Here is a 9,950-nt window from a genome sequence, read left to right as displayed (position 1 = left end):
CTTGTGTGTCATAGTTGTCCATTCATCATTTTGGAGTTATCAGCAAGCTTTTTTTGCAACTCCTTAGCAAGAACTATCTTGCGAGAAACAATCAAAGGGGAATCTTTGATCTTTTGATCAGTCAAATGACACATGTAGTAGGTGTTTGGTGGGTTAAAATACAAGACCTTTTGAGTTAAGGTTTGCACTCTGACCTAAATATCCACATATTCTTTGAGGTTATGAGAAAGATCCACTTGAACACAAACCCTTTTTTAATGGTGCACATTAAAGAATTTCCCAAGCTCCACCTAAAAAATCCATCCATGGGTTTGTGCAATAACATTGATAAACTTCTATCAGGGAATAGGGAGTGCTAGAAACTCAACCAAGATAGAGACTTTTAGCTTCTTGTCATTAGACACAGTGAAATCATGAGACCATCACTAGAAAACTAGTAAGGAAGACCTAATTGACCATGACCTGTGGTTTAAAACTGCATCATCCTAGGAAGAGTTAGCAAAGAGAAACACAAAAAAAACCTTAGTAATACTCTAAATACCATCAAGGTGGACTCCATGAGGAGTTCAATTCTTGCCAACCCATTCCTTGAGCATTCTTTCAAGAGGAGTGTGGCCCACAAAATACCCTATTCAGGTATGTGCTCTTACTAGCTACATGCATCATCAAACTCTTCAATGTTAAGGATAATATTAGGGGAAGAGGGCTTACCTCGTGAAATACTTTTGGGACAAACTTTCTCAACCATTTGTTTAGAGGAGGCACCATGAGCATCCATTGCAACAACTCTAGCACTGGTAAAATTTATTGGGCTAAATTTGGCCAGAGCCATATTAAAAAAAAAAACCTAATGATCTCACAATTAATGCAGTATGACAGGTGCAAAACCATAAGTAAATATAGAAAAAAAATTCATACAATATGCAAAACCCAAGTAGAGCAATTTCATCATTCCTTTATTTTTTAAATCACATATCTTATTAAAATTGTGTTTTTGACTTTCATTTTGTTTATAATACAAGCTCTTAGCCAAGACAATCTTCAAATATTTTAGTGTATTACCCACTACCAACTCAAAATAGAGAAATTTTGGGCAAGGCATTAAGAATTCACACCAGCTTTGTATTTCTAAATCTAGACACTTAAGTTCCTCCACTTTCTTTTTCCAATTTTGCAACCACATTTCAAATTAAGTATTGAATTTAGTGTCATTTTTGAAAGAATATTATGTTGATCTCTTTAGTTTTTATTTCTATTAGTGTCAAACACTTAGTCATATAGAAGCCAAAGTTGGTCAGTCATCACTATGGTCGAGTCACTCTATATAGATCAAGTTATGTATTTGTTAGACTTGTAAATACTCATGTATATGCCAAGCTATATAGGAGCCAGGAAAGTCTATGGTCACCGAGGATCCCTATGTAAGCTAATTTATCTACTACTCACTAAACATTGAGTAAAGTAGAGTGAATAGGTGCCAAGTCATATAGAAGGAGCCAAGCTACTTGAGATTGAGCTTTAGTAGGCAGAATTTTTATGACTGAGCATCAGGAACTATATATGTCAAGTAACACTATTTGAACAAGAATGTTTCAAATGGCACAAAATATGAGGTAAATTATTTTGGGCTGACATGTAAATTAAATTTAATGATTGTAGAGTTTGTTACATGTTTTGGCATGGATCACTAATCCCTATGAAGGAAAGTTGGCAAATCAGATTAAGAGGCAATAAAAAATGAAGCATCCAGATTGTTGATTATGTTCTAGCAAAATCTACATATGGCTATTTAAGGGAAGATCCAAACTCTATTCTATATGATATGAACTATAGTGAATGTACATGTGAAGGGATTGTGTTTTTGGAGGCTAAAAACAAAGTTTTTGAAGAAACAAAGTATAGTGACTGAAAGAAGTAGTGAACAGAAGAGAAGAGATATATCAGATAAGAGATTAGATCAAAGATTGGAAAGAGAAGATCTATAACTAGCATTTTAAGTGCAAGTTGAAGGATTAGATACTGATACATTCTAACAAGTGAATTAGGGTAAATCTCTTAACAGATTCATCCTAATAGGCCTAGTAAAATCTCTTAACAGAGTGTTTACTTCATTGTGAGTTTTAAATCCTTTAATCAAAGTAGACCTAATAGTCTTGTAAGATCTTAAGTGAGTAGACCCCTCATAGGGTAGATCATTAGAAGTGGTCACATTTGTATCCCTAATAGGAAAACTTTGTTACTACAGTATTGAATATTTGTGGGTATCATCCCCACTCCAGTTTTACCTTAACCTTGGAGATTTTTTGGGTAATCAAAATCTTTGTGTTATGTGTTTACATTTATGCTTATGGATGTGATGAATAGTTAGATCTATTTCAGTATTTCAAGTTTAAGGATGTATAAGTTCATGATCTAAATATGAGATGGATTAGTGGTGAATACAGTTATTATTTTCTTTGAAGGTTAAAGTTAAAGTGATCCTAATTCACCCCCCACCTTCCCCCTCTCAGTATCTCATTTTCTCAATAAATTTTCAACAATTGGTATCTAATCATAGTTCTATTAGAAGAAGTTTAACCACTTGAGAGTTGAGATCTTGAATATGGAGGCTTATAAATTAGGGAATATCATTGAAAATTAGATGTTTGAAGAAGGAAGAGAGGAATTGAAGAATTCCTTAAAGAAAAGGAAATATATGGATATACAGAAAAATGATACACTCTATCAAGAAGTGGATACTAAAGGAATGTTTGACAATGGCAGCTCTAGTGAAAGTGATTCAGCTATAGCAAATCTATTAGAGAAGAACAATATTCTACCTAAAGAAGTCTGAGGATTGAAGATAGAACATGAAATCCAATCAATAAGGCTATGTGAAGTGACTAAACAAAAGAAGAAAGATAAAGAAGAAAAATTCATGGAAGAAGAAGACAAGAGACAAATGGCTACCAAACTTGATGAAAGGACATCTAATGTGTAGAAGCTTACAAACAATCAACTGGGCATGATGAGTCAATTGCTACTTACAAATCAGGATTTAAACAAAAAGGACATAGAGATTTCAAATCTAAAATAATAGAGTGGTCAACTGAGGAATGATTTAAGATCTAAGAAGGAACTAATGGAGAGGATGAACAAACCTAGTAAAGCCATAAGATACTTTGAAGAACTTATGAGATCACCAAGAACACCTAGTGATACCTCTAGACTAGGATATACCAAGCATTGTCCATCTGCTAAAGTAGGAGAATCATCCAAGAGTGGAGAACAATGAAACTCAAAAGGAAAACCTACATGCTATCATTGTGGTAAATTGGGACACAAAGCAAACATTTTCAAAAGCAAGATTGGTAAGCAAAATCCTAAGCAAAAATTTAATGGAAATTTTTTTAATTGCAAGAAACAAGGACACCAAGCACATGAATGCAAGACAAAGGTTAGAAATACACCTATTTCACCTATATTTGTAGGATATTGCTACAACTATCATAAGTATGGACATAGAGCACAAGAATGCAAATCTAAGGCAAAATCTAACTAGACACCCAAAAGGAAAGGACATGCACCTAAGAAAGGTAACTCTCACAATTGGGATTATAAAACATGGTATAGTCATCATTATCATTGATATTATGGTCACATTCCATAAAATTTCATTAGGACACATTTTAGAGGCAATTACAAGAAATGGCTAAATGGAAACTGAGTTTGTTTCAGTTGTCACAAGACTTGACATGTGAGAAAGAACTGTAGGCCTCGAGACCCAATACCAAACAATGAACATTTCAAAGGAAAAAGAAAATTTTATGAGATGAATCAAAATTGGAAGAAGAAGGTAAAAGTTGGAAGTAGTGGAACAAGTGAAGTCGAGATCACCCAATCCAATGGAGAAGGTGATTACTCTAGCTCAAATGGGTAAAGAAAGGTATGTAAGCAATTTTATATTTGAATGTCATATTATACATTAGTTCCTAACATAAAATGTTCCAAAGTTCATATTTTCATAAGATAAGATGTATTAGGATAGATTTGTGGAAGGAACTAGGAAAAAGAAATAAAATACACTATTGGTGTTGAACATCAATAATATTGTCTGTATTGATTGAGTTGATGTGTTGGCTAAGTTAAAGGAAGATAATACTGACCAAGTTGATGTGATGGTTGAGTTAAAGGAGGATAATACTAACTAATTTTTGTTGAGAAGACCAAGTTAGCAAAGGTTGAAGTGAAAACTAAGATAGTTGGATTCCACCTAATGAAGTACACAACATTTATGAGTGGCCTAATTCCAATGAATGAAGGTATATAGTGAAAATTTGAATACATTTTTCACACCTTGCATTCACATTAAAGAGCCTGAGTGATTTGAGCGAGTGGTGAAGAGATTCTAAAGATAATTGTGAAAAAAATTGTTGATGAAGTGTGATCAAGTGTTGATTGTCAATAGTGCCAAGTTACTTAAGAAGAAAATTTCAAACCCTAAATGTAAAAATGGCATTTGGAACAAAATTAATGAAAAATAATCAAGGTGGAGAGGTTAGTAATATTCAATTGGTGAAGAGTGACACTTTTCCTCCTCCTAGATATCAAGATATTCCAAATATTGCTATGAAAGGAGATTCAATGGGTGTGTTATCATCAATACCACATAGGGCTATTATGATACATAATGTACAAAATTGTTATATGTTTAAGATTAGTGAAGTGGGAGACTACAAGATTCGAATGGCATATTAGAAACAGTGTGATGAAGTAATTTTTAAAAATTAATTCAAGATTGTGGAGAAGAAAGGGTTAACACTCACCCTAGATTTTCCAATATATTTTGAAATTGAATGGATAAAAGTGGTATTGACCAGAATCCATGATATGGAGTTATGGTTGGAGAATGGGCCAATGAAAATCACAAACAAGATTATACATGTAGTCACAAGGTAACCCACATTTGAGAAGAAGAAGACCATGAGATGCCAAAGAAAAGGTTATATTGAGGCAAACACTAAGGCTGAGTGGAATGGTCACGACATGTCAATTTCAAGTATCACTGATCCATTGATAGATTTTTCTATATGTGTGATAGCACATTAGTTTTATCAGTTGAGCCGAATTAATAATGTTTAATTTATGGTAGTTGACCAAGCCTAGAAGATTGTTATTAAAGATCATGAGTGTGATCTTGTCAAGCTCCAATGGTTATAACTAGCAGAGAATATTTTATCAATCAAGAGAGAAAAGAATTCTATCTATAAGTTCAGATCTTTGATAATATACATTTTCTATGTTCAAAATTATTTTCCTACTATTGGTAATGTTGTTTGGGAGCAAGGGAAACCTATTACTAGACAGATAAGTGATTATATTGCAAATTTGGGAGACAATTTTGAAAATGTATTGGATGGATATTTTGAAGAGTTCAAACAGAAGATGAGGAGAAGAACAAGGATTCCTACATCATTAGTAGAGAAGTGTTACAATGATGTGTATTTTCTAGTGGACATTGAAAACACATATGTTCAAGTGGTTAAGTCGAGGGTGGTCTAGCTTAAACCATTTCCTTATGAAATTGATATAATTGATGATGTGAGTGAAAAACTTGCTCAGGAGATTGATGCAAAACTTGAGCCCTTTGGAAAATATAAGGAAGCAAAGGAAAGGATAACAATATATGTTAATATTGCTTCATATAATAGAAAAAGGAAGAAGATGATTAAATACTTAGAAGAGAAACTAGGCACACAAGCTAAAGGTGAAGGACCTCTAATGATTACACAAGGTCTTGGAGAAGACAAAGAGAGTGATGATGATGATGTAGAGGAAGAGGAAAAAAGTGCAAAGAAGAAGGGTAAAGCCCTAGCACTTATTTCATCACAGGCTAAGAAGGCCAAGAAAGTCACAATCATTGAGCCCAAGGTAAAGAAATATATAAAGGATGTAATTTCAAAACCTCTCTATCCTCCTGCACCAATAAGATTGAGAACCAAAGTTGCTACAACAAAAAGTGTCAAGCCACCTTTGATGAAAGGAGTTGCAAGAATTACTAAAACTAGTGAAGGTTCTAGTAGCATGCTTGGAACAAAGAGAAAATTGCCAGCCACTAAAGGTCAACCTCAAAAAAAGAATAAAATTTATTTTATAGAAGGATGATGATGAGGAAGATGCAGAAAAGATAGAGTTTGAACCAAGACACTATCAAGTAGCATTGCATATAAAGCCTAAATCAATTGACAAGGTATGTGACAATATTAGGAACTATCCAAGTTTATCTAGTTTTACATTTATAAAGTTTGGTACATTGAGTGCAACAGATAAGACTAAGGTGGAGGAAGCCATGCTAGATATGATGGCTAAGTTTAAGACTACACCTATAGAGATAATACTATTCCTAATGAATTGTATAATAGAATTGATGTTAAGTGGCAACATGAAATAAAGACTATAAGGCATATTAGAGAAGGAGCACTTGCAAATATAATGCCTAAGTTAACAAATAAGAAAATCACAAAATTTTTGGAGAAGTATAGAAATAGATTTGTTCTAAAGTATAGAGCATTTTTATCTTTCAACATAAAATTGAGGATGTTGTAAAAAGTGAATTGCTATAGAAGAGTATTTTTGGATTGACTATGGGAAAAGAGGCTAATAGAGATGGTAAAGGTAAGGGTACTAGAGAAGATGAACTAGTCACTAAATAGGATGTGTATAATGACATGGATACACTTGGTGGGGCTATAAGATAAAAGGTCAAAGAAAGGGAAAAAGACATTGTAACAATAGAAGATGTACATACTGATGAAGAAGACATAGGTGTGTCAAGCTCTCAAGAGAAAGGTAATGTATCCCCTATTCATTCAACCACACCTTACACTCTAGTATTGTAGAACATAAAGGACTACCCTAAGATAGGAGAAACACTAGTTCAAGTTGTTGGTTCTACAACATAGATCTAATAGCCATCACATACAGAACCATTGATCATAGGTGTCAAGGAGTCAAAGAAGGAAGGAATAGAAGTACAAGAGGAATATGAGAAAGACAAAGACAAAGACAAAGAATCTAAGGTAGATCAGTTTACCACAAGTATCAGGACCTCTATTAGAGGGAAATAAGGAGACTAACCCAAATGAGAAGAAGAAGGAGAAGGAAGAAAATAGTGTAGATGCATCACAAATAATGTCAAGTGTGGGATCTCACACTACACCCCCAACTACTTCAGATTCTATATTTGCATAATAGGTGCAAGTTCCTATGGTACAAGATTTTCTAAATACTGTTTTTTTGCCTCTAGCATTGATACTCAAGATAAACTGAGTGGTAAAACCCCTTCACCCAATCTAGCCTTAGTTGTGCCAAGAAGCAACACATCCAAGAAGAATAAAGGGAAGAATAAAAATGAGTTCTCTAGGTAAATCTATTACCTTGGATGAACTGATTGAATTACCTAATTGGTATTTGAAGAATATTTCATTTGAACAAAACTTTATATTGCAAGATATCTTGGCTAGAAAGAAAAGGCAAGAAGAATAGAGGAGAGAGAAACAAAAAATACAAGTGTTGCATGATATAAAAGGTATATTTTTTGATATCTTTGACATTCATCATGTTGATGAAAAAGATCCTATTATCTCTTAGATAGTGCAAATTGTTGAAAATGTAAAAACATTAAGGATATAGTCACAAATGGAAAACTAATGGCCTGGTCAGAAAAGAAGTTTGAGAAGAAAGTACTTGAGAAGGTCTCTACTGTAATTACATTGAGGAGAGTTGAACTATCAGTGCTTGTATAGAACCTAAAGGAACTTGTGAAGAACATACAAGATCTATACAACACTCTTTGTGATGTGCTTAGATTCACAAATAAATTTCAACATAGTATTCAAAAGATTAAGGGTGATTTAAAGTCTTCAAGTGACTCTATTTCTCAATCTAATGGATCAAGTTCAATGCATTACAAAAGAGTATTATTTACACAAGGGAGGCTAGTCGAGCTACATATAGAAGATATCTGAATGAGGGATAAACTTGTTTTCAAGGGGGATAGAAGAAGATCTGAAAGAAGAAATGGGAAAATGATATCATTTAGAGAAAAGCTGACCAACACAGGATAGATCGAAGGTATGAAAAACCTACATCAGACTATTTGAGTCATGTAGAATATGTAATCTATACATGAGTATGTTGTGAAATAAATTGTAGTCTTGTATGGACCGAGTCATAGACATAGGGGGAGTTCTATCATTTTTTGTATTGTACTATATTGGTAAACAAATTTTCCACTGTGAAGTTACTTCTAAATAGCCGTATTCATCATGTAAATAGTGACAAGTGTGCCAACAATTGGAGAGATTGTAACTGATCACTATCAGATTACAATCTTCCTCTACATTTTAGAGGGGCTTCTCCCTTGTAAGATATGGGTATCTATAATTTTTCAATAAAAATGTATTCAAACTTAGAAGATCAAAAGAAAGCTATTGATGAAAAATACACCACACAAATTCAAAGCTTCCCTAAATTGATTGGAACTATTTAATGAAAACAACCAAGAACTATGCTTGAAATCTATCATTAACACAATGCCAATTCAATTATTCATGAATATCTACTCAATACCATGAAAATACTCATCATGAAAAATCTACACTTTAACCATTTACAAGTCTAGAAGAAGAACCCAAAATGGTTGTTCCTTTATTTCTTTGCACCAAGAACATAAACAAAAACTTTGATTACAAAGACAACCTATGTACACACTTCCCAAAAATTATCTTATCTCTGAAACATAAGTGATCCCTTCTTCCAAATTCCAAAAATTCCCCTTTTACATTGATATTAAATAATTTATAAGCCACTCTAGCTCAACTAACTTTTTGGGTTCATAACCACTCAAAAAGTTAGAGTTTTGAATTTGGAATGCATTTGAAAACTAACGCTAACTCTAACTCATGCAAATTTTGACCTCTAAAACTTAACCTTAACTAAAAGAAAGCTAAGATCCTAACTTATGAGATACAAGAAATGACATGTCATTTCTACAACAAGATAATTTGAAAACCATGACCTTAGAGGAGAACAACATCATTGATCTTGTTGATGCTGATTTTTATCTCTATATGCCCTTCTTTTGATAATCCTTTGAAAGTCTTCTCAAAAGTAGTCATTGCTTAAACTTCTCCTTGTCTCTACATAGAAAGAATGAAACTACTAATTGAGTGCAAATAATTTATTTCATAGGAAAACCTTTTTATCATCTCATTCCTTGATGTCACATATCTTCAGAAAAATACTAAAACATGAGACAGTGCCTTGTCCAAGCTTTATGTTTTGTATTCATACTCTACATTTTGTCAAGAAATTTTCATGCTTATACTTTACCAACATTGCCTTGATTGGTGACTTTATAGCTTGATTTGGTTGAATGATTGTCCTCATGTGCTCTCCATACTTGATGCCCATGATATGTAGAGGATTGATGAAAAAATAAATTAGTTGCCTATGAATGAACATACAATCAAATGTAACGCTCTAGTCGAATCATCATCTCTAAGCCTACTATATAATGCATTCAAAAGATATTTTCAAACCTTTATTAATAGTATTCTAGTTTCTTAAGATTTTCTTTGGATGATTCATTAAACAATTTATTGCCAAGGGTACATTCTTAATCAAACATAACTTTGCATATTCATCAAATCTTCGCACATTGAGAAAGAAGTTTATGTGTCTCTTCATGAACATCAAACCACCTTGGAATTGCTATCAAACTATTCACATGCCTGGTCTAAGTTCTATCAAAGCTAAAAAATTTTGGGGAGGACCTTTCCTTAGATGGTTCACATGCCTTACCTATCAAAACATTACAACTTGGCTTTTGGAATTAAAATCAAATAGTTTGCATGCCTTGTTTACAATTGAAGTCAAACAATTCATGTGCCTCACACTTGTGGCTATAT

This window comes from Cupressus sempervirens, chromosome 2 (genome assembly GCF_028749045.1).
Source record: "Cupressus sempervirens isolate cs-2001-9-10 chromosome 2, ASM2874904v1, whole genome shotgun sequence".
Lineage (NCBI taxonomy): Eukaryota > Viridiplantae > Streptophyta > Pinopsida > Cupressales > Cupressaceae > Cupressus > Cupressus sempervirens.
The sequence above is the reverse complement of the archived record's forward strand: the minus strand, read 5'-3'. Positions refer to the sequence as shown.